Source organism: Cuculus canorus, chromosome Z, assembly GCF_017976375.1.
Source record: "Cuculus canorus isolate bCucCan1 chromosome Z, bCucCan1.pri, whole genome shotgun sequence".
Taxonomy (NCBI): domain Eukaryota; kingdom Metazoa; phylum Chordata; class Aves; order Cuculiformes; family Cuculidae; genus Cuculus; species Cuculus canorus.
This window is the reverse complement of record NC_071441.1, coordinates 15,645,188-15,670,546: the sequence shown is the minus strand read 5'-3', so window position 1 is coordinate 15,670,546 and position 25,359 is coordinate 15,645,188. Positions and strand designations below refer to the sequence as shown.

The 25,359-nt window shown below is 40.9% G+C and overlaps 1 protein-coding gene across 3 annotated transcripts in view; it reads left to right on the top strand.

Moving 5' to 3' along the window:
* KANK1 (KN motif and ankyrin repeat domains 1) overlaps window positions 1–25,359 on the top strand; it is a 127,104-nt gene that overhangs the window by 28,397 nt on the left and 73,348 nt on the right. For all 3 annotated transcript variants that reach the window (XM_054055124.1, XM_054055126.1, XM_054055125.1), the window contains exon 3: window positions 4,661–4,793. The gene's annotated coding sequence lies outside the window, so the exon portion shown is untranslated. The remainder of the gene's footprint in view (window positions 1–4,660; window positions 4,794–25,359) is intronic.

The window sequence follows — 25,359 nt, the reverse complement described above, 5'->3', positions numbered from 1 at the left end:
CTGTCACAACCTTGACTGGTTTCTGTTGATTAGACTGACATTTTTACCTAAATTGTTGGGTTTAGTATGTTCAGTTCTTAAACACTCGGCCTTTGGGTCAAAATATTTAATGTTTTGAAGGAGACAGCCTTTTGCTAGTGAGTCTCAAACCTACATATGCAATCAGGTAGCAAATATGTCTTTCCATTTTTCATAAACTGATGTACTCTAGGTCCAAAAGTGAGAACTGCTACTTTAACACCTACTCATCAAGTGCAATTTAATTTTTTTGTATATGAATGGTTATGCTTTCTACAGTGGTGTATGATTTATATTCATCCCTGGTGAACCTAGCAGATTTGAGTACTTGCCCACACTAAGAGCATGAAAGGCTCGAGAGGGTTTTGATGCCCCTTATTTGATGTGATTTTTTCCCCCATCTCAATGCAGCACATTTTACACTAGACTAGCATTTGTCCCTGTGCAACAAACTACTTATTGGAACCAGTCACTGGTTTCTGACTTCTGTAGTGCAAACCGTGGACCAAGGTGAAGCTGTCCTTTCTTATGCTGTGACCTCTGCCTGCGCAAATGGACTGAAATGTGAGAAGCCAGCCTTGCCTGCCAGATTCTAGCTGAGTTGCTGTGTCCCATTTACCAGCAACCTGAGTCCCTCACTAAAGTAACTCATGCATAAATTCATGGAGCTGTGCTTTGCAGAAGGTCTGTGTTTCCTGTAAAAGGCCACTGTTAAAGTCCTAGACTAACAGAATTGTCTTGGAAATGGCCCTGATTTTAAACCCTTCTCCATCTTCTGGTGCAGGCTGCGTTGCATGTCAAACGTTCCCCTTTGCTCTTGCTCTCTGGTTGCTCCAAAATGAGTTCCTGCTGGGACAGGCCCTTCAAGCTGCTGCTGAGTACATTATTCTTTATGACCTGTATTTTAACAAGTCACAGGAAGCTCAAAGTCCATTTGTAGTACGTGAAGAGCTGGTCTCTGTACCAAGAGGTGGCATCAGGTACAGCAAGATAAGGTGTTCTGGCTTTAGGGTGAGACCTGTTTTATCACCAGAATGCTGAAAGAAAAGCTGTGAAGTTGCTTTGGCGATTTAACTGTTTTTAATATGCTAACAACCACAGCAGCTCCATTATCTGCTATTTAGAACCAAATGACTCGCAGAACATTTACACTGGCACTTAAGGGTGCTCTCCTTGCTCTTTTTTGAGCCCAGGTGAGAAGTTAAATTGTCGTAGAGTGAGCTGCTGCAGCTGAAGGGTTGTCAGGTGATCACTGCTATCTTTGCAGCTAGCTGCTCTGAGATGCTGTCCTGGACTGTCCTGAGATACATCCTCGTGTGTTCTGCCTTCTGGCAGTGTAGGATCCTCTGGAATAGCGATTATTTTCATATATAAGTAAGAATTAGTGCAATGTACAGGTCGGTATTGTATGCTGTTGGTCACAGACTTAAATTATAGAAATGCTACCTGCAAATTCAAATGTATTTTAAAATAATGTCTGCTTCCCAGCAAGAATTAACTGCCCTCTAGTGCTATGCAGTGTATCTTTAACTGACTTTTAAGTGTTTGATGCAACATCTGAAGCATATCTCAATATGTTATCCAGGCATGTCCTTGCAGCTGAGGACTGTTTTTTCAGACCAGCATAAATTCCTCTTTAGATAAGTAAATCTGGCTGCTGACTGCTGGAGGGAGGTGCATGTGTTGGAGGAATGTGTGGGAGGAGGTGCTGAACAATATTAAAATGGAAAAGGGCAGTGTGTTACCCTCCTGTGGAGAACATGTCAAGCCAGAGCATGCTGTGAAGTAAATAGATCTTCCGTGAAAAAACTGTGAAATAATCTCTTTATTTCTTAAATTCTCAATTTATTGCATCCAATCTTTGTTAAATGTAAAATATTATGAACTTTATCAGCAAATATACTCCTTTTGTATATACAGTACGTCTGCTTAACTGTTTTATTATTATGGTTTTGTTTCTGCTTTTTAATTTTTTTTTGCTTCGATTTAGCACTCAGTTGTGCTAATCTCTGAGTCGGTTTTCTGCCTGGAAATTAATTTAGATTGCCATTTGTGGGGCGGTTTAGAGGAACAATTACTTTGTGATACAAGATACATAACTCCATTTTCTACAGATTGAAATTTTGCTCACAATAACACATATAGTTTTTAAATCCCTATTGTATCAGAAAGTTTGGTGTTTTTATTAGTAGTTATGTGGCTTGTGTTCCCCATACTGGTAAAAAAATGTGTGTAGCCCAATCTTCTTTTGTTTTGGTTGTGCTTGGATGTGTAGGAATCGGGTGATTATGTATGTGTCTGTGCTGGGATTTGTTTGGCATGAAAGGCAAAACTGAAGCATTCTTTCCATCTGGCAAGGAAAACTGTAATGTGTGTGAGAAGTCTTGGCTCCCAAAGGGTTTCAGATTTTTGTTCAGTCCTCTCTTCTGAGAAAGAGGAGTGACTCCCACAAAGTTGTCACTGGTTTATCTCAGAGCTAGAGCCACATCCTAGTCCCGGCCTTCGGTGCTGTGTAGTCAAGAAATTTTTCAAACGGCTCTGGATCAGGTGTGGGCATAAACACTCCAGGTGAATTACACAAAGTATGTGGTACGGAGTTTACGCTAGCTGTGGGGCTATGTGCAAAAGTGGAATCTGTTGGAGCAAAATTAACCCATAAGAAGTACCTGAATGATCTTGACATCTTGTCAAGGGGACACAGCACGCCGGGTGTGGTAGTAGGAGTTTAAAAGCCAGTTTTGTCATGTCCTTGAACAGTGGTCCTGGTTGCATAGCTAGCTATCAAGTGAACACATTGAAGATAAAAGCTAAAGTCTTGAAATATTGGGAATTTTTACAGGAAACTGCTGTAAGCCTTCATACAGAAGCGTAGAGCAGGAGTTTATACAGAAATACGACTGTGGTACTTCCTATTATCTGTGAATATATAGCTCTAAGGACATAATTTGTTTTCTGTCAAGTTTCCTAATGTATTAATTTTTACTATTATGTAAACGGAGATACTTTTAATCATCTTGGAATGCACTCCTATCAAAATGTAAGACAAGCATTTTTAGGATATGGTACTAGGTGCAGTGTAAGCTTCATATTTTACATAAATAGCTGAAAGTGTAACTCAATGTATTGCGGAAGTGTTAGAGGGAAGAAACTGATTCCTATTTCAGAATAACTCAAGAGCACTGAACACTGTTTTGAAGCTCACCTAAGCTTGAGGCATTTAGATTTCTGGTTCTCTAACAGGTGTTGCATTTATGATTTACCTTTCCAGAGTGTAAGTCTCCCACATAATAGCCCCTCCCTTCTTCCCACAGACAGACTTGTGTAGTCCCCTTTCAAATGCTATTGTTATTTTAGTTTATGAAGACAGTTAACCCGTAGGAGGTTGTTTTAGGGATTTGTAAACAGTATAAGATTAGAATTATATATATATATATGTATGTATGTATATATGTAGGACATTGGTCTGTGGCATGCTTTAAGTGACAATTTATTAATTTATAATAACTCTTTAATTCTTACATGGTGTGGTTCCATTGTGCCATATTAAGCACAGACCTCTGTAGGTTTACAGACTGGGACGACAATCACTGTGTTTTCATACCAAAGCTTTAAGGAAGTACGTGATTGAGAACTGAATGATAAGAAGCGTCCTTTCTCTGAAAATAAATTTCAAAACTCTCTTGAGTATCTAAGCTAGATATAGATTATTGTTCCTCTGGTTCCATCCTTCCTTTGCTGACAAATGTCATAGCAGCATCTTTGTGTGACTATTCAGCACTGGCACAGACCTAGGGTGCAGCTGACTTGGACTGTGCCTGTGCATAGTTGTGAGGCAGGATATCTCCATGCAAGGAACAATGTCTTTGTATGTGTGCACTTGTGGTTTGGGGAATTTTGCTCATTTTGGATATTAAACATGCCAAGTGAGTTGGAAGTTTGAGTTGGTGTTTAAACCTTGGTGACAGAACATACTAGCTGAGTTGGTGTGGAGGAAGAGCTGTCCTATGTGGTGTGGTGGTGCACATGTGAATTTGGCTGCAGTTGGAGTGTCATTACTCAGTAAGGTTTAAGACTTTGTCCTTGCATGATAAGAATGTTTTAAAAAGCCTATTCAGGGAAATGAGTCAAACCAGACTGTAGATGTGTCTCCTTTTACTGCAATCTATAAAATACCTTGTATCTTTTATGTACTCCAACATTCTGGCTTATATAGTTCTACTATTTACCTCCCATGGGCTTCTGCTGCGTGTCCCAGTTTAAACTAGTACCAGTTACCTTTCATTAAACACTTGCTGTTGCGTTTCTGTAACTGGCATGGCTGATATACCCTGACATGCCTGGGGCTGTGCTTCCATGCGTTCACTTGAACGGGAAGAGGATTTAAATTGAGAAGGCAGAAACATATGCCTGATGACGCATACCTATTGCAAGATGCGTGCTTTTTTTTTAGGGTGCTTAGCCAAAATACTGCTTATGCATTTCACCTTTGAAGCAAAAAATGAGTTAACCTTTCATATTTGTGATTGTTAGTAATTTCATTATTGTTTAGCAGCATTGCTTTACATCAGCAGTTTTAAGCATGTGATATATTGTCCAACACGTACAATGACTAATTAGTGCTTTTTTATTTCTCCTCTCGTAGAATGACTCTCAGGTTCCTGAATGTGTTGTCAGATGCTAAAGCATTGAACTAGCTGAATCTTTTGCAGTATTTATGATCTTTGAAAAGGCCTAAAGGAAAGCCTTGGACTGGTACTACTGTTACATGTTTTAAGGTAAGTTGTACTTTCTTTTGCAAGGGGTAGATGGAAGAGGATAGCCCTGGTCCCACAGACTGTCCCAACCTCAGCTGTTGCTCTGTAATAAACCATACTAAGATAAAGTCTTAGGCTGGACCTGACTATCAGTATTGGTTAGTTATGAGTAAATTCACTGATTTTAGCAAGGTAAAAATTGATACAATAAAGGAACGACTTGGTTTCTTTACCTAAATCACAGATTCTACACTCTTAAGTGCTTGTATACCTTTCCATTGGAACGCCTTAGTCATTCATCTCTATATTAATAATGCTTTAGTAGTAAAGACATTTAGTCTTGAGTGCCTGTTGGATATCAGGCTGAGGCAAATTCTTCACCAGGAAAACATAACGGGTAAGAAAATGAGGACTGTAGAAACTAAATGCACTTGTAGCTAGAAAAGTGACTATTCTGCTTTGACTAGAGCAGCTGCCACCATCATTTTCATTAGTTAATTACCCATACTTTGTACCTGACTCTTGGATTCAAAGCTCAGTTGTCCACTGTACTGTAGTAGTGCTGCTGCTTCTTTCTGTCTCCAAGTTGTAGACAAGCAATGCCCAGTGTACAGCATTACCTCCTCTTGCTGCAGAGTCATTTTGATGTCCGGGGTCTGGGTGTAAGTGCCCAATCAGATCAGGGCTGTACAGAAATACAAATCTGTGCAAAGATACAAATCGGGTTAAGAGCAACACCAAAGGACGTGCCTGAATTACATCTGTAATAAAATAAATCCAGGTGGGTAATCCCCGTGTAAAAATTCTCTTTGTTGCTGACTCCTGGACCCCACTAGGTTTGAAGTGTCAGCAGGCTGCTGGAAGTGGCAGCAGGCTCCTGTATTCTTTACTTTTATTAGTTGTCACTACCCACCTTATGTACACTGCAGTGTACTGCAAGTTCAGATGAGAGATAAGACACACGTAAAACTTCACTCCTCTGTTGAAAAGCAAAGATTTAGTTGTTTGGCCATTCCCACTACATAGGGTGGCTTGTCTCATGCTTCTTCAGTTACTTTAATCGAAGTGCAACCAAGCAGTGGGGGACAGCTTGTTTGGTTGTGGAGTAAATCTTGTGCTTACAGATGTGGCCTTAAACTGCTGACAGCTGTTGGAACAGACAGAGGACTGCTGAGTGTAGTGAGCCAAAAGATGCAAGGACACTAGCTGTGCCTCCCAAACTGCAAAATGCAGCAGGTGTGGTAAAGCAGATTTCCTCCCTTTCTTCATTACTCTCTGAACTTGGCATTTAAATGAGTTGTGTGTATGTGCACATATCTAGACTCCATTGACTCTCCTTTGGCTCTCTTGTGCAAAACTCAGTTCAGAGAAGGGGCAGAGGGTGCTGCAATCCACCTGTGGGAAACTGCTGTGAACCTGTTTGCATTTCCACTGCAGATCTCATGCCAGCGCATTTCAAATCAGCCCTTAGGAGTGGTTCCTGGTCTCACATACTGTCCCAGCCACACCTTTTGCTCTTCAAAAGTTACACAGAGCAGTGCAGGATGCTCTTCTTTACTCTGGTGTACCAGGGCTTCTGCTTTGCCTAAGCTCCTTCTTTAAACCAGGAAAAGCATTTTTAGGTGGATTTAGTTTTTTTCTGGTGACAAAGGGCTTTGTAGAGGATTTGGGAGGAAAGCAGCCATGACTGGTTCTGAGCCCTGATGCTAGGCTATAGCTGGCAGGGAGAAGAAATGCTTAGAAAAGGCTAAATAAGGGAATGTATCACTGTGGCGAGGCTTGTCCCAGTTTGTGTGTGGCTGCGTGCCACAGCCATGTCCTGGCTGTAGAAGTGTGCCCCCTCAGCCAAGCATGGGCTTCTAAGCGAAGGAGACATAGATATGCCTATGTCCCTGAGAGGGACTCTCAGGTTGCTCTTGCAGGTTTGCAGACCTGGTTGCCTGGTGTACTGCGGCAGGTGTCAGTAAATTAGTGTATTCACAGTCTGGATATGCTGTGAAGGGTATGGGATGGAAGGAGATCAGAGGAGGCTATAATGAAACCCATGTAGACAATGGAAGAGTATGAGTACAGGAAATGTGGAAAACAGAGAGCAGACTTGTATCTGCTGCTATGGAGCCAAAGCAGTGATAATTGTCAACTACTTGGGCCCTCCACAGAAAAGATGGGAGCACCATGTACAATTGCCAAGAAATGGACAGTAAAGGCAGCTCCTGTGTCAGCTCCTGTTATAAGGCTGTGACCACAGAGAGGAGCAGGGTGAAGGGATGAGTTTCTTAGATGTTCTGAATTTAACTATATCTCATGTTATATACATACATACATATCTTCTTTGCCTGTCCTTACGCTGAGTGGCATAGCAAACTGTTCCACTGTACATGTGAGTAGTGCTGGGTAGTGACTTGCTGTTACGGATGAGAGGAAAGTATATGCATTAATAGCAATAGCTGTCCCTAAATAGAGGTACTACAAATTAAACCTCAGTGTGCTAGGGCTATTAATTAGCAGGTCTTTGGAGAAGTGGACCAAATTTATTAAAATTTCTTTTAATAAAATACAGTGTTTGAAGATTGTGTGTCTATAATTGTATTTAATGTAGTAAAGCTTTGTTCTGCTCAAGGCATCCCTTTTTACATTTATACAAACAACCACTACTTTGAAATACTAACGTGACCACTGCAGTACTTAGCACGTGAGTTGCAAAGCCAGCATTCTACTGGAGTGATGTGCTCTGTGGAGAGGGCCTGAGAACATTTTGTGTGTCTCTGAACTTCACTGAATGCGACCCCTGTGCAGGTCAATAAAGCAGTCTGCCTCTAATTGGAGTGCAGGCTTTTGCAACATGAAATGAACAGCATGCTTATTAAAATTAATTTCTAGTTATAAAGTCAAGGTTGCTTCAGTGGCATTGTTTGAGCTTTCTTAGAGCTGTGTCCTGTAGCCTTGATTTAGCCAAGGATTTTACTCAGATATCATCAGACTTCATAACAGTAGCTTGCTGCTTTTCACAGCGGGAACTCAATGTATTAAATAGGAGAAACCTCAACCGGCCCTCCAAAGAAAACCTTGCACTTCTGACAGATTAAAATACAAATACCCAGCAATTGCATTTCTTAGCTAATTGTTAAGATGATGGGTTTTTAGACTTCTGTTTATCTTCAGAATTTTTAAGATTTTATAAGTAAACGTGACTAGATTCAGTATTACTTAATTTAGGGTAGTTTCTGCCTGTAGGACAGAGAAGACAGATTCTGCTTTCACAAGGGTGAAGCAACTTCATCAAAGGCTGGAGGTTGATTGCCCTGGCACAGCAATGTAGTGAGACGATTTAGTCACTTCTGGCTCTTCACTTCCTGAATTTTCCGGGCTTGCTGAAGCATTTAAATCAGACTTTTACACAGTGAGTAATTAGCTTCAGAAGTTGATGAGATAGTTGCATCTGCAAAGGGGGTCTGATTTTTGAGAAAGCACATCTATTGTAAATGAAGTTAAACTTTGCTCTACAATATTATAACAATTAGCTAGAAAATTAAAAATGTCTGCATATCCACATACCACTGATTGGTGGTGTTGGTTTTTTTCTCCACACCTGTGCAATGAAACAGTCATGTGTTTGGGGTTTTTTTATTTGGCTGGCTATTTCCACTTGACCAACTTGTAATGGATGTGGCTTATGCCCTGTCTCTTGAATCCTCCCTGCTCCTTGCTGTGGTTGTCCTTAAATACGCCACAAATTCATCAGGCTGCCCAGTCATGCTGTGCTACATCCTCCACTTTTTCACATTTTATGAAAGTAGGTTTTCCGTGCAGGGACATCAGGGACATCATCGTGTCATGCCAGTTAGCAGACACATCTGAAGGGTCCACCTGGAATGGTGCTCTGCTTATATCCTTGCCAATATTTTTTTAGAGGGAAGTAGAGCAGCACAGCCATAAAAGAAACAGCAGAAGTTTGCAACGTGACCCAAATGCACCTCCTGGTGGTGCTGCTGCAGTTCACATTGTGGCTGGGAATACACCTGACTTCACACCTGAAGCCAAGCTAGTGAGGACCTGGGTGGAGGACTGAGGTTTCACACTGGCCACCAGCAGAGCAGGGTCTGGCTAAAACTCAGATGTGCAGACCTGGCAGCTGCATCCTTTTGCTGATTACGTGCTCATTTGGTCCAAGTTCCTTGATGCTTTCTTGTGTCTCAGGCATTCCAGTGCTCGGACTGCTGTGGGAGCAGGAAGTGGATGAGCCAAAAGCAGCCAGCTTGTGGTGTACCACCTCTTGGTTAATTTGGCTTGTGGAGGGACCCTGCCTGTACCTTGTTTACTGGTTCCATAAATGTTGTTAAGGTGGTTTCGTTACGATACCCAGTTCTTTAAGTTGGTGAAAGCCTTGTGCATGCTTTACTGATTTGTGTGACTTGTGAAGGATTAAAAAAGACTGCTATTACTCTTTGCAGCCACCCAAATGTAAACAAAACCGTCAAAACCATCTTTGTTTTTTTAGCAGTTTTGCTGTCACAATGTGACGTGTTCAGTATCACTCTCAGGATTTTCTGAGACTGACAATCAATTTCAAGTAGAACAAGTAAATTTTCTTGCTTGGTGTTTTAATTGTAAATTCAAGGGTTAGAGTAGTTGCATTTATGTATGTAGATTTTTTTTTTTCCCCTTTTTGCTATTTTTCTACTTGTATGGCTCAAGAGTAACTCATCTCTCCTTCTGCTAAATGTACTTTTACTTTTTCAAAGGAGATGGCTTTGTCCACTAGGAACTGTGGCTTAGCATGCTAATAAAACTCACTTTATGCCTTTAAAATGTTTATTCAAAGTGGCCTGGCTGGCTTACAGTAGCTGTGTGGGTGGACTGTCCTTGAATTTTGTAGACTTAATTTAGTACTACACAATACCCAGTGATGGAAAACAGCTATAAATTGTCTGTGCGCAGCCATGCATTATTGATAAAGGGTAGAATAAGCTCCACAATTTCTTTATTTGATGTTGTTAGTGCAACAGCTGGCTGATTTGTTAAGACTTTTTTTCCCCTATTGGCAGTAAAATATCTCTTCATTTTGAACTTTGAACTTCCTCCTGAGTTTTGATTTGTGTGAGGATGAAAGCTTGCTTTTTCTTTAGTGCCATTAAATCTAATGGAAACGTTTCCATGGAGTAGAAACTAGCTTCATTTCTAGGAGCACTAAGCAAACAGTATTTTTGACTGTAGGCAGAAAACAAGAGTTTTTAAATTGTCACAAATATCTAGAAATGGAAAATCGGGCATAAAGTGTCATCGTAGATTTTAAAAAAATCCTTTGATATACATGATTTGGCATATGCTTAGAGAAAATGCTTTATAGTGAGTTAGGCGTGCTTTGTAATTTCAGCGTTCCTTCAAAGTTTATGAAAAATCTCAACAGTCTTAAATTTGTCAAGCTTTTTTTCCTGTTGACGCTTATGATGACTAGAGAGTCAACTGAATATAATTTGCATTTAAAACTGTGCTGTAAACTAAACAGTTCTTTCCTTCTGGTTGAACCAGGTACAGTGAGCTGCTGAACACACTAAAAATTAATAAATAAATAAGGTAAAAAAATAAAAACCCTTACCAGCAAAAATAGCAAAGGCTTAGTCTTGGCAACAAATGTCCAACACTGAAGCTTCTTTTTAAGCTATAGTTTCTGGAATGGTAGCTTCCCACAGATTGTATTTTCCCTCTTCTGTATTAGAATAACTTTGTAACAAAAAACTCTGGTATTTTAATATGGAATTGTTTATTTTCCTGTTTTAAATGTGTGCATACATATCCTTTGGTAGAAGCATTCCAGACCTCTACAGATTATTTTTTCCTTCCTTTTTAAAAGTGTTAGGGTAGCAAAGAGTACAAATGTAGTTGATCTTCTCTAGTTATATGAATTCCATGAAGAATTGCTGTTTATTAGTTTAGCTTTCCATATATTTATAGCCTTTTAAGGTAAGAACTTCATTAAGTAATGAAGCAATTAAACTGGTTGAATAGTTTCCTGCTTCTCCATGGAAAGTAACGGAGAAAGGACTCGCTGGAGATTTACATTGGCAGAGGCTTGCTGGGGATTTACATTGAGAATAACTCATTCTTCAAAACTTTTACATTTTCTGATGGAAATTGTGGGGTAAATCAAATACAGTGGCTATGAATGATTAAAATGCCGAAGTTATGAATTCTTACTGACCTTGTAAATCTCTAACTCCTTCACTGCTAGCATAAAATAATTTATCTTAAAGGGGTCTTGGGGCTGTGAGGATTTAAATGAAGGCTTCAGCATCTTGAAGCAGATTATTTTGATATCCAAGATCATGAATTTTGTGGCTTGCTTGATGCATAGACAGCTGTTGTGAAAGGGGAACAAAGTGTTTTCCATGGGCCATGTGTTAGGTCTATGATAGTTCTCTTGATTTGATCAAACTGGCAAATTTCCCTGTACTTTAAATGTTTATGCAGTTCAGGTGTAATCCAGGCAACTAAAAACTGTGGGCTGGTTGAAGATGATACCTTTGATTTGATCTTACAGAAAATACAAACAATTGGACATTGATGTGCCGTGATTTTTTTGGTTTTGAGAAAATGTCCAGTTGTTTGTGATTTTGTACAGAAGGACAGACGAGCCATAGTACTATAATTCTGGCCTTGTTAAAACTTTCTTCTATTCAGGTGGTCTTGGAGTCTGTGTGTATGTTTTTTTCTGAAAAAAGTATATTGTGATAGTGAAACACAATTTTGGAAACTGTTTGTTTCTGGTGTTTGTTTAAAAGAGCAGCTTTCACTGGCATTGTTAGTGGATCCTGTAATAAGAAACTGTAAGATGAGGAAACATCATGAAGTACAGCAGGGATGCATTCTCCTGCTCTGCCTCCAAATATTCTCTGCAGAAATCTGACCTCTTCATTTACCCCCCTGGAAGTCAATCAGAAGTAGTCCAATGAACACAAAATTGCTTTAATGCAATTAAATCTATGCAAGTCACTTGAGTGTTGCTTGCTGCTATCTCACATTTTTTTACCCTTGGGAAAGCAATGGTGCAGGAGACCTTGAGAGTGGAATGTAAGAGACCACTTTCACTGGACTGATCTCTGCAGGCCATGCTCAAAATACATGGAGAGATGCAGCAAAATTTTTCTTACCCTCTGTAAGTATGGCTTTTAAAAATATGAGAAAAAGCATTGGAACAAAATTAGTCCTTGTAATCCCATATAGCCAGTGCAGGTGTTGTAGAAGTGTAAAAGGACTCGAAAGTAGCTGCTTTTAAAAAACAAACAAAAAAAATTTTTAGTTTTCCCCAAGGACAACACAGAGATTTTTCGTAAGAGTCAATATAAATGCAGTGTGGAAGGAGAGCAGCGAGGCAAGGCGGTGTGGCTTGTGAACAAAAGTTATCTGACAGCCTTCGATTTCTTTCCAGTTCCTTTTAAACTGTGTCAAAATATAAGATGATGTTGATTGTTTTTTTTCCAGTATAGGAATTAAGGTATGTGGAGGATAAGGGGAGACCCTTCAACTATTTTTGAAAGGTACTGCCTAGAATATTCTCTTCTTGAAGGCATGGGGCGGGGGGTTAAAGTGTGTGTGGTCGCATCCATCCCTATCTGGGTGTAATGCTAAGTGCTTTGCCTATAACAAGTTGAAGCATGCCCTATTATAAGGAAAGAAAATTCTTCTTTCTCTTCTCCCTTGGTACAAAAAGGTACATAAAACTTGTTTGGGTGGGACAGACTTCAGCAGCCTCTTTCAGGTTTGATCAGTGCTGCAAAACCTGTCTTTGTGGTCATGCAGATGCTTTGTGCTCCCATTACCTCACTGTTGAAATCTACAGCCCATTGCCACACAGCCAGGTGAAGTCTTGGGTAGGATTAGTGCTTATTGCAGAATGTAGTAGTTCAGCCTGCCTGCAGTACTGCCTGCAGTACTATCACTTCTTCTGCCAGCTAGGTTGCAGGACATGCTAATCCTGTGCAACACAGGTACGTTGTTGTCGACAAAATCCTTTTTCTTCTCCTTTTACAGGATAGTGCCTGCCACTAATTTGAAAGAGATGAGGAAGATAATGAATTAGTTGCTGATTTTAGCAAATTACCATTGATAATAATGCTGTTAACTGCTTTGAAGGGTTCTGCAGTGACAGAAACTGATTCTTAATGAGTCCATTTAATGGATTTACTAGATACCCAGCCCAAACTTTCAGCGGTAGAAGTAATGAATTTTCTGCAAAACTTGCTTTAAGCAGAGCAATGTCCTTGACCAATGTCTGTAACCATGATAACTAATCATGTTTTGTCCTTCTAGAGGCCTCTATTGATTGTCTTTCCACAATGAAGTTGGTGAGTCCTTTCTTTTTTGCAGAGGGCAGAGCACTTTTAACCCTCTTCTTCTAACAACAACCATTTTGGCTGGCAACTCTCCTGCAGTTTCCATGAAATATGGTGTGCCAAAGTGCTCTGCCCATTTGCTATATATAGCACATAGAGCCTCAGGATGCTTTCCTGTTCTCCTTCTCCTCTTCCTGTTTCCTCCTCCTTTCCATGCTGCTCTTAATGAACATGCTGCGGCATGGCTGCACCAATTTTTCCCATTATGCATCAGTGCAAATATGGCTTAGTTGTGTGCAGTGTGAGTAAATGTGGTTGTGTGGTCAGAAATGGCGTAAGAATTGCTAGATAGGTAGAAACTGAGCTGTTTTGTTTGGGAAAATGGTGATGCCTCCAACTAACTACAAAATAATTGAATAAGCGGTTATGTGTTGCCTCACTGCAAGCTTAAGTATCTTAAATATGATCTGGTTTTTAGTGCTGAAGTTTGCTTTGAAATGGAAAATGGAATAAATAAGGTTTGGCAAGGTGGCGTGGATGCAGCATGATCCTAAGCTGTTTTTCAAGGTTTCCCACCCTTCCTCCTTCTCACTTAACACAAAATATTCTTGTACACCTGGAATATTGTGCAGTAAAAAATTTTATTTGTACTGTTTTCAGTTTTCTTTATTTTGTGCCAGACAAATTATGTTCCTGAAAGCTTTCTGTAGTGTGCCTATAGGAAAGGCAATGCTACCGAATAGCCTGCAGAACTCCATTATAAGGGAGCGTCATGAGTGATAGGGCTTAATGTGTCTTAAAACCAAGGAATTCCCCCCAAGTAGTTTTAAGGTAAGTACAACTTTTAGGGAGTCACCACTTTTGACATGGAGTCTATGGTTTACTTTGGAGTGAAATCACAAGTGAATTCAGCAGATGTTGTTGCAGCTTCCCCTGCTTTGTTTGCCATGGCCCCAAGTGTATAGATCTCTTCTGCTGCCTCGCTTCCAGAGAGCGGCAGCTGTTGCAGGACTGCAGCTGCCTCTAGAGGTAAATCAGTAGGGTTAAGTTGTCTTCCCCAGTGCAGAAGGGTGGAAGGGAGAAGATGCGCACTGTTGCTTCCCAAAGATCAGTGTGAAGGTTCAGATGCTGGCAATGCCACGGGCGTGTGAGACAGGTTTAGGCGCAAGCATTTAGAAGCTATTATAGCTGAATGTAGCTGTCAGTCCTCAGTGTCAACAGAAAATTTGTCATTGACTTTGCTGAAAGGCTTATAATAGCTGCTGCACTTGAAGTATTTCTCTAAAATCTCTTAGTGAAAGAGTTTCCATGCCAAATTCAAAAGGGTGGCAAGACATCTGGTTTTAAATCTCAGCAGAGGATGGATTAATGCTTGTTCTGGCCAAATTAAAAATTGTAGGAAAGAAGGAAAATGTTTTCTGCTAGGTCGCCCTTTGACATAACTTCATTCTGTTCATTCAAATTCTGTACTATAAAATTAAGTACCAGCTTCCTTCTGCTTTAAAAGAGAAGGGGAAAAAAACCTTATTTCAGCAGTTATTCTTCAATTATTCTTGATGTTTTAAGGAGAAATACAGAAGCCAGGAGGCTGCCTTTCAAAGTCATAGTAATTGATGGAATTTCTGTTCAGGGAGGAGCTTGGCTGGTTTGGTGTAACTTTGCAACAGAAATATGTATCTCATTATTTTATGTGTCTATATTTAACTTTTGGCTGTGCATTTTAACCTAACTGTAAAATTCATTTAGCTGAAATCAGACTAAGCAGGTAAGCACAGATTTAAATGCATGACAGTGTGGCTTGGTTGAGGTTGGTTAACTGGGCTTGCCTTTAAATTGAAAATGCATAGGAATAAGACTCAGTAATTTATGTAAAACTTAAATCTCCTTTCGGACAGAGCAAGCAATTTTTCTTTATGTTAAAAAGAATGGGGGGTTACTCAGACATTGTATCCTTTGATAGATATCTGAAACAATTTATGATATATCAGTGGTCACGATTAATTATTGGACAGTGTTGGAAATCTGTTTTCTCTTTAGACACCTAGAACAAAAACTGCTCAACTACAAGAAATTTTGAAGGCAAAAGGAGTCTTAAAAACACAAAGAATTTGGGGATGTACATGAGCAATGAACATTGGTCTGAAGGAACTGAGAGAGGAAAAGAAGCTTTCTTCTTCTGGTTCACTCTGCAGCTATGAGCATCTCTTCTGTAGCAGGTTTGGTCCTTAAAAGAAGAGTATGTGCTTAACTCATACTAGCCCAGCATTAGCTGTGGTGCTAACCTGCTTGCTCTGCATATTTTGAATGTGTACATTTGGCTTAATTTTGTAAAGATTTGTGCATGTGCTTTAAAGACAGGTATTTTTTTTTTTTAAATTTTGAGATGGCTAAAATAATGAGCAACAAACGCTCTAAAGCCTAGGTTTTGAAAGGAATATTTATAAGAATTATTTGAGCTGTAAAGAGCTTCAGAATTTGAATTGCATGCTTCCTCTTGTGTGGGTGATCAATGGTTGCCTAATATAGAACTACAAATTCTTCTGTTCTTGGGTAGGGTACTTCTGTAAAGGCTCTGTGAGAGTGATAATATTGATAATTCGTTTAAGTTGGATATGAGCTAATGACAGCAGTTATCTAGAGAACTCTGAATTGTGAACTTGCATCTCCGGATATGTATGCTCCTCCTATAAGAGTAATGAATATACGGACAGGACCACATAAAAAGGCAATGTGAGAGCCTTTAAAAAGAGAAGACAGGTATGAAGGAAGGATGGACGTGCAGGAGATAACAGGGCTTCAGAGAAGACTGCAAGCCACAACGCTTTTCCACTTGTGAAGTCTTTTTTGATGCAGTGTTTGTTGTGATGGTGTATAGATCATTGTGGAAAACCAGTCTTGTGGGAAACATGGGGACAGTTTTCTATTTTTTATTGCAGGATTTGAAATAGAAGATTGAACACACTGAATAGCTTAGCAGCAGCTAGCTTGTAAAAATGCTGAGAAGGAAAAGACTAAAGAGTCTGAAAGTTAAAAATCTATGTAGCATTTTAATCCAAATAAACATGAAATATGTCATGGTCCATTAATTTCCCATTACAGTAAATTTTTTTGGAAAAAAACCCCAAAGTCGAAAGTAGTTCCCAGTCATGCGGCGTCACTCTTTGTCTAGGAGGTGGGTGACTTCCCCACTTCTTCCCACATTTTTGGTGAAGCTCATTTAATGGTATTTTTCTTGCCTCTTGCTCTGTGGAACACTTCTTGGACAAAGCAGAAGAAACGGATTTATTTTTTACTGAGGAGGTACACAGTTCACTAAGTTTGAAAAACTTACTAGGAGCAGGGAGGGTACGCCCCTCAGATGGGGAACAACTGCCTCTGATCAGGCCAGACAGGAATTGGGGGGTGGGGGAAAGGTATTTGGTTTGTCAATAGTTTGTAAATGCCAAATGTATGTTATGAGAGTTTGTTTGTAGTAATGATGTGCTTAAAAATAGTTTATAGTAGAGAATGTGTTGATATCCAGGTAATCTGTACATCCTACAGCTGTTTATATATTTGTAAACCTCAATAAATACAATAATTGGACTAGAGAAATTAGTAAATTTGGAAAAGAGCAAAGCTTCATTGAGAACATTGGAACTTTGCAGTGGATTTTATTTGTTGTTTTGCTGCAGATGGCTCCTGCCTCCTTGTGCGAGAAATTAATTAAAAACAAGGAAAAGAGGAGATGGAAGATTTTCAGTATTCTTTAACTTTTTCTTACATTTCCTCTGTATAATCTTTCTGTCTTCCTTGTGTTTTCTCCACTGAATGCTATGGAAAGGCATTCTGATTCAATAATACAATTATATCATGAATATACTGCAGCTTGGTATTTTCCCTGAAGAGCAGTGAGAAGTGGTGGCATTAAAGAGGGTTAACGAAGTTAGAGGAGCTGTCAGTCACAGAGCTTCATTATGTTTCTCATCATGTTACAAAAGAAGTGCAGGAAAGCAATAGGTGCAGATTTTTAAGCAATGGCCTGGCATTAGCATACAGTAAAATTTTTGCTACATTGATCATATGTCGAGTTGTGTCCCTCCCCCCCTGCTTTGTACTTGGGTCTTTACTGAGTGCTTTCAGCCATGGGCACTGGAAAGAGGTGGGAGCATCGATCTCAGAGATCAACCTCCCCTGTGAGTTTTCTGGTGGTTAGGACGCGAGTGACCTTGGGTGACAGTACCTTAGCAGATGGCCAGTGATTCATTGTTCTTGGAAGGCTGTTTTGTGTTCTTAAACTTATTAATGAGACCTAACAGTGGTATTTCTTACCATACTGACAACCTCATAGTTACCAAGGTTATAAAACATACACCCTTCTTTAGCACTGGGTTTAAAATGACCTTGCTTTCTCTGTAAATATTAGCGTATGCTTAGAATCGTGTTTTTGGACAGAGTAAGTAACAATTGAGAGCAGAATTCTGGTGCAGGAAATGCATGTGTGTGTTGCACTGTGGTTTTAGAAAGAGCAGATTGGAGTGGGGTGGGGCAGTGCACAGGAAGAGGAGTACCAAAACTTCTTATCTGGGGAAAATGAAGAAGACGGAGTGTGTGAGTGCATTCTGCGTACACAATACACCTTCAGCAGGTGGTTCTTCAGCTGGAAAAGCTTCCTAATCTAGGTCAAGGCTGGACAAATGTGCCTTGGAGAGATAAGGAGAGGAGGAGAAATGGCATGGTTTGGAAAGTGAGCAGTCCTCACTCAGCATGCTGGTCAGCGGAAAATTAACCTGATGAAAGAGAGATTTCTACCATGTGAGTGAAATAAATCAATTGAGTAAGAATCAGAGAGAACCCATGTTAAGGAATGGGCAGAAATGCATAGCATTGGTAATTTATCTTAATTGTTCTCTGTTTTGCTATTCACTGCGGCGTTCTTCACACAGAGTAATTCAGGGAAACACTGCATGCTGGGTTTCAGCGGGCAGTTACAAAAGCCAATTTAATCTTTATGCAATGGAGAGTGAAATGTAAAATTACTCATTTTCATTTTAGCAGGCAGAAGTTGTCCATGCTTAAGTCTGTAAACACAGTTTCTTAGAGAGCGGACCTTCAAGCATGTACAAGATGATAGGATAATTTTATTTGTCCTTTTGTTGTAACCAATCAAAACTGTTTTCATCTGACTACTGTTAGTCTTGGGCACCTATGCCTTTTCCTCTTGTGTAATCAGGAAGAGTTAGAATCCCTGCAGAGGTTTTTCACGTGTGTCTCTCTGGTGTACTAGTAGCTGTTCATATACCTTAAATCTGATTGTTTTCTCTTATGCATCTTGGGAGGCAAAGATTTATTTTGTTATTGACTCTAACACTCAGTGCATATAGAAAAGGGCATGTTTAGAAAGAAGATTAACTTTTTGGCAGTGGACTATTGGTATGCTTTTGTCACTTACCTGTTTGAGTTTATTTTCCAAAGTGGCAAATTGTTGTGGAATTCAGGAGAGTTTTGGGGTCACAGTTCCCGAAGTCACAAACAGCTCTGCAGGAGCAGGAACTTATCCTTGGCTGCTGTAGAAAGGAGATGTTTATTTGGATGCTAGGACTTCCACAGGCAGTGTCCATGAGGTGGCTCTCTGTTATGGTACATACAAGACTACATAAAGCATAACTGTAAAAGACATTATCTCTGTTTGTGTCCTGTTATGCAGTTAGAACAAACCAAGAGGCAAGAAATTCAGACTTTCTCAAAAGCCAGCAGCCTGTGGTATCCTGAACGGCTCTGCAAATTCTGCTCTATCTTGGCTTGCTTCCATTGTTTATAAACTGTTGTCTGTTGCAGGCTCTACAAGTGAGATTGTAAGATGATTTGAGATAGCATTATTGTCTATTACAAGGCATCAAAAAATTAATATACTGTCTCATTATGAAAAATGTCCTTTTCATGAGAATCTGAAAAAGTAGCGAAAACACTGGCAGTTGTGACCTCATTTTGCCACTACAAAATTCAAGCTGCTTTCTTATTTGCTCTTTAAATTAAAATTTGGAACAGAAATGAGGAAGCTCCATTCAAGGCACCAGGTGATACTCACACCTTTGAAGGTGCAGACGTGCTGAAGCAACTATTGAGTGCACTAATCTGTCCCTTTCTTTTCCCTGGGCAATTAATCCTGCAGAATAATGATTACAACTCAAACAGATGATAATTACCACATGTGCAGTTACATGCTTTGTCTGAGATGATTATACTGATTTTTAGTTGCTGTTCAACATGCAAAGCAAGCACTGCTGAAGTTATGTACCACAATGCTGTGAATACTGCCACAGGTGCAGCTGTTAAGATCTGTGGGAGAGGGGAGTAAGATTAAGGCTGTGTGATAGTCTCCCACTCCCTGAGGCTGCAGCAGTATGGCACAGCCTTAGTCTTTATTTCTATGTCTTACTGACCCCTGCACAGATTGGGTATCAGTGGAAGCTCAAGGAGAATCATTGGAAACACTGACTTGCCTTGACTGTGTGCTGCAAGTGGGACAAACCCTTTTTGGGGAAAGCGGAGGGAGGAAAAGCACAAGTTTCCTGCTGGTTCTTTGCTATCTTCTTGAGAGCTAGGTGGCATGAGGAAGGGAGGATGGGAGATATGGCCAGTCTCTCTTTGGATTTGGCTTAAACTTTCCTCAGTGAGTGCTGCTCCACGACCTCCCCATGTGCCAGCACACCAGCCCATCTGCCTGCCTGCATGTGATCTGGGTCGGAGGACTAAATGGACATGAACACAGCACTCACTACAGGGGAAAATCCCAATGTTTTCTAGCTGTTGATCTGTCTGATCAGCTTACAGTAAGGCACCCAGGGAGCAGCTGGATCGTGGCAGAGGGGTAGGGCTAGAAAGACCTCTCCTTTCAGCAGCCACTGATGCGATCAGCAGAGGTATTGCAAGACTCCTAGTTTAAGGGCTACTGCTAGCCCCCTGCCAGCAGAATCTTTGCTGTCGAATCTGCTCTCCTGCTTTGTCCAAGGAGAGGAGATGGTAGTTTTCTGAGCACCTCACATGCCTGTGCAAAGGTCACGCTGCTTGAAGGAAGAAGTCTCAGAGGAAACATGGGCTTTTTTCCTTTTCAGCTGTTTGTATCAAATATCTTTCTGAGGGAAAGTAGGGCTGCTAGCTTGGGTTTCTGTAAGGAAGGAGATAAGCTTTAGAGAAACTGAGATCCTGAGAGTCAAATGTCAGTGGCAAAGTAGCGACAAAGCTCTGTACTGGGTCCATCAATGACCTGGATGAAGGCATTGAGTGCACCGTTAGCAAGTTTGCGGATAACACTAAGCTGGGTGGAAGCGTGGATCTGATGGAGCGTAGGGAGGCTCTGCAAAGGGATCTGAACAGGCTGGACCACTGGGCTGAGGCCAATGGCATGAGGTTCAACAAGGCCAAATGCCGAGTCCTGTACTTGGGGCACAACAACCCTATGCAGCGCTACAGACTGGGGGAAGAGTGGCTGGAGAGCTGCACAGAGGAGAAGGACCTGGGGGTAATGGTTGACAGCTGAATGAACATGAGCCAGCAGTGTGCCCAGGGGGCCAAGAAGGCCAATGGCATCTTGGCTTGTATCAGAAACGGTGTGACCAGCAGGTCCAGGGAGGTGATTCTCCCTCTGTACTCGGCACTGGTGAGACCACACCTTGAGTACTGTGTTCAGTTCTGGGCCCCTCACCACAAGAAGGATGTTGAGGCTCTGGAGCGTCCAAAGAGCAATGAAGCTGGTGAGGGGGCTGGAGAACAAGTCGTACGAGGAGCAGCTGAGAGAGCTGGGGTTGTTTAGCCTGGAGAAGAGGAGGCTGAGGGGAGGCCTTATTGTTCTCTACAACTACCTGAAAGCAGGTTGTGGAGAGGAGGGAGCTGGCCTCTTCTCCCAAGTGACAGGGGACAGGACAAGAGGGAATGGCCTGAAGCTCTGCCAGGGGAGGTTCAGGTTGGATATCAGAAAAAAAATTTTCACAGAATGGTTCATTGGGCACTGGCAGAGGCTGCCCAGGGAGGTGGTTGAGTCACCTTCCCTGGAGGTGTTTAAAGGACAGGTGGATGTGGTGCTGAGGGGCATGGTTTAGGGATTGATAGGAATGGTTGGACTCGATGATCCAGTGGGTCCTTTTCAACCTAGTGATTCTATGATTCTATGAAACTATACAAGGAATAGTATTATTTATTATAGGGTTTGGTGCCTCAGCAAGAGACAGTATGCAGATAAATGTAACTGGTATTTTTATTTCAGCAATCTGGTATGCATGATTCTTTGTGGCAGTTCATACAGATGCATACTTTATTTAGCACTACTAAAATGGCTTTAATTTCACACAGCTTGTGTGCTCTGTCCTTATTTGATACTCTGCATAGAATAGTATAGGAAGTATAGTAAGAGTTTGCTCTACAGCCTGAGTCACTGCAGGTTAGTAATCGACAGCTGTTCCACTGGTGGGATGCTCTTTTATTATGAGAATTCAGAGTTAATCCCAACAGTATTATACTTTATGCTTGACAGCTTTTCATAAATCTTAGTTACAAGCCTGTTAACAGCTGCATATAATGTATGAGGGAAGCAGAAGACTTTAGGCACACAGTGATCATGGGAAAATTAGTCTAAACTCTGCCTACAAAAGAAAGACAATTTGGCAGCTTTATTGTGCTTGGGCGAGTTGAAACTTATGTTTTCTTCTGTGTTTACTGCAGACTGTCCTTAAAGAGAATTAACTTGGCACTGCTCTTCTAGGCTTTAGACAACAGCCATAACAGACATCGGAGAAATCTCCTTATACCTTTTTTTTTTTTCCCCCAGTATTAGGCTTTCCATGTATTTGTGTTCAGGTTTTGAATAATGAGAAAGTTAAAAGGTGCAAGTGTATATTAACTTCTTGACGAATTCTGTTAATCTTTGTACTGTCTCCTGGTATTTATGCATAAAAGTACAACTCGCTTCCAAAACAGTAACAAGTGTTGAAACTTGGCTGTAGGGTTTTCAGAAGCATGGTTCAATTCATGGTGAAAGCATTAAAGGGAGTGATATATAGTGAGATGGTTCCCAGGACTTCTGAGCCAAAGCCTGCCAAAAATGTTCTTGCTAGAGGTAAGAGGGCAGTGGGTAGACCTTAGCATTTATTTATGGACCACTGAGGCTTACAGCCTGGAACTAGAATGAAGTCAGAGATACGCTCTGGTTCTTGCCCTCAGCCCAGAAGTCGCCTGAGCAGGCTGAATCGCATGCCTGGAGTTTCACAAAGCCCTCTCTGGCACGCTTGCAATGTAGCGGAACTGGCGCCGTCATCCTGCTTTAGTACTTCTCCTAATTCCTGGTGCCTTCAGAGCTCCAGACAAAGCCATGCCTCTAATGAGCACAACTGCCATTCACTGGTAGGCATTTTGAATGCTTGCAGCGCAAGTCTGGAAACACAACAAGAAGAAGTATGAGTTTTATCACTGTGGGGTTCTTCCTGTTAAGTGCTATGTCTTAAGTGCTATGAATGTAGCAGTTCATGGTACCTCCATAGGCCACAGAGCCTCCTTTGGCTGCAGAGGGACGTTGCCTATGCAATTGTACTCAGCAGAATCCTCTCAATGCGGCACTACACCGGGGTGCTCCACACACCCTCCATTCTGTCACGCCAGTTTTTCCCACACCTCTTAGCCCTGCCTGTTTTACAGGGTGGAGTGTCCCTCGCCAGTCTCCCCAAAACGTGCTGAATGAGTCTAGGGAAGGAGTACAGACCCCAAGAAAGATCAGTTCATGTACATTCTCTATTAGCTGTGAGATGCACTGCAGGACTGCTGGGTTTTTTGGCTTGTGTGGAAATAGGATTATTCTTATTCTAGTCACATTGGATTGTTTAAAAAAAAAGGGTATTAATATTGCACAGTGTTAATAATGTACAAATCATCCTGCATTGGCTTTATTACCATGTGCAAGAGAATTAATGAGTCTAAGGATTTGGAAGTGACTCATTAGGGTCTCCTGCTAGTGTCTCTGTCTCTTAGTACAGAAACAACAAGGGGTGAGATGGACAGAAAGGTGAGTATAGATGGGTTTTGTAGGCTTGTACAGCAAGTGCAGTTATTGAAATCCAGATGTTTGCCCATGGCGTTTGTGACAAGGACACAACTGATATCGGGGTGAGAATCCCACAGTGCACCTTGAAGTTCACTAGCTGATGCCATTCTGCCTGCAGAACTGAACTGCAGGCAGCTGCCTCTGGAGTCCCCTTGGGAAGTGAGCAGCCCTACATTCCCAAAGGGCTTGCGAGAGGACTCTGGGGAGAGTTGTCCTTGACATAGGTCAGAGGGTTGCAATGCCTCCCCAGCCCAGCTTGCTTTTGCTCTGGGGCCATGCGGGTTTCAGCAGATGGAAGCTGATGCAATCTGGGATTCATGTTTTCCTCTGGTAAACTTGTGTGAACAGTCTTTTAAGAAATAAGTGAAAGGCTTTGCTTTTTAAATGTTAGAATATTCTGGGCAGAAAACCACTCAAGAAGCTACGCGTTTCTGTGAGGCTCTGCCCTTGCTGAAAGTCCTAGTGCATGCCGTAGGTAGCTCAACAGAAGATAAGGTGCTGCATGGAGTAATCATCAAGATAGACAACTTAAAGTGAGGAAGAAAAGCCAAGAATTAACAAAGCAACGACATTGAGAGGTTCCCAGATGTCTCTGTAAGAGTTGTGAGGGGGAGCAGCCACAGTGGTTTGGCAGCAGGCATCTGTTTTTCTCAAGAGCCAGGTTGCTTTGGTACTAAGCTATCAGGTAGTATCTGTGTAAATCTGCATGAGTATGCCCTGAAGGATGTTCTCTCTCTGTTCAACAGGATGGCCTCCTTTGCAAACACTGTTTTTCATAACATGCTGTGTATATAAATAAGTCATGGTACTCAGAAAAGTGAGCAGATTTTCCTCTCAATCTGAGAAGAACAAATTTTCAGCACAACACACTGTGGGTGGGAAAATGACCTTTATTTCCTAATTGGTGTTAATCCCTAGATTTGCCAGGCTTCTCTCAAGAAACATACAGCTTGCATTAGGCATTCCTTAGCAAAATGCCCTATTTGTAGATGAACAACACCCACCCAAACAACCCCCAAACAAGTTCTGTCTGCGGGCACTCTCGTACAACCTGATGGAGAGCTAGTCAAATATTTCCATGCCTTTGAAATTTAGTTAGCAATTCTGGATAAGTTTTGGCATGTGCCTGTGGAGATAGGATACAGAGCTTGTGCCTCCTTTGACATGTCATTCCAAAAAGCCTCAAAATGCTAAATGCTGATTTAAAAAAAAAAAACCAAAATCCAAACAAAAAAAACATGAAAAAAAACCCCCAAAAAACAGCAAACAGCAAAACAAAACAAAATACCACCCAACCAAACAAAATACCCAAGAAAACCAGAAAGCCAGCTGTCTGGAAAGCTTTAAGAAGTGCAGGCTCGCCACACTATGCCTCAGGCTTTTTCTAGAGTGGTGGAGTTTAGCATGCATTTGTCCATTAAAAGATGAGATTAAATACTTAGAAATAACACACTAACTTCAAACCACTTCTGTTAACGCTGCTTCTAGTGGGAGAAATGATCTGAAGTGGTTCTTTCCCTCTGTCGTTTTATTGTGTCTTATTTATGCAGCTGTGGCTGTACTGGATCAGACCAAGGTCCACAGGATTCAATCTGTTCTCTGGCAGGGACAAGATAAGAGTGTCCAGGGATTATAACATAGGAACAGAGCAGGCAAATAATGCATTCCCAGAATATACCACCAACCTCCGAAAATTTGTGGGCCAGAGCTTTCTAGCACCACAGGTGATTTCTTTGTTTCAATAATCCTTGGTGGATTAATACATTGTATTTTTCTTTCATCAGATTTTTCATTGTGAAGACTTCTAGCACTATGTCCTGTGGCAAGGAGTTCCATGAATTGTTTGTAATGTTATGTGAATGTACCTAATTTTTACTTTCTCTTTTTATCCTGCCTGATGTTCCGTAGCTTTGGCAAACTTGACAAACATTTGATCTGTATTCATAGTTTTCAAGCCACATATTTAATATGCCTTTTTTTATTAAATAAACTTCCAATTTTCTCTCAGTTACACCAGTAAAAAACCCCAAATAATAATTAAAAAAAATACTGTATTTTTTGTATATTTTTTTAAATTGAAAATGTCAGGTGTGTGTTGATGTTGCACAGAATTTCTTTCTCCTGCCTAATCTTGTATTGATAGCTAAATGCTGGGAAGAAATACCTGTTGTCCTTGCTGTTGCTAGAG